This window comes from Octopus bimaculoides, chromosome 23, assembly GCF_001194135.2.
Source record: "Octopus bimaculoides isolate UCB-OBI-ISO-001 chromosome 23, ASM119413v2, whole genome shotgun sequence".
NCBI lineage: Eukaryota > Metazoa > Mollusca > Cephalopoda > Octopoda > Octopodidae > Octopus > Octopus bimaculoides.
Window position 1 is genome coordinate 36,872,163 of NC_069003.1, and position 817 is coordinate 36,872,979.

Here is an 817-nt window from a genome sequence, read left to right on the forward strand (position 1 = left end):
AACATTAGTTTTGCGGGTCGAAACTGCAATTATCCTTAGCAAGCTAGCTGCTGAGAGTTTAATCTCGTTTACTTCTTTTGTGACGTTTGTCATGTGCTTGTGTTGTTTCTTCCCATTCTTTACGATCGCCTACGAACATATTTCCTTAAACTTTTGGCTCTGTGTATGTATGTGCATATGTGTGTGTGTGTGTGTGTGCGTGCGTGAGTGTGTGTAGATGCGCATATACTTATAGATATACATAAACTCACAAACACGCAGAATTATATTCATTTGCATATAAATATATATGTATATATGCATGCATATATGTATGTGTATGTGTCTATGTATAAGAATACACACACACACATATGTATGTATGTATGTATGTATGTATGTATGTATGTATGTAAGCATGCAACTAAAACCTTATCTGTTGCTATCTTAGGTCGCTCTTTGTCAACAGCGTCCGATTTAAAGTAAAACAAATGATATACATGCTTCGATGTATGTATGTGTACATATGTATGTACGTATGTATGTATGTATGTATGTATGTATGTATGTATGTGTGTATGTATGTGTGTGTATGTATGTCTGTGTGTATGTATGCGTGTGTGTGTGCATGTATGTGTGCGTGCCTGTATCGACAGAAAGAACCGAATGCCTGTCTTGCGGCGTCGGGAAGAGTAATAACTCTAATAGCGGCCATAACAATAACGACAATGACCCAAGCTAATCAGCTTAGGTGTGTCCCGGATTCTTTACCACCTCACCTACACACGCACACACACACACACGCACACACACGCGCGCACACACACACACACACACA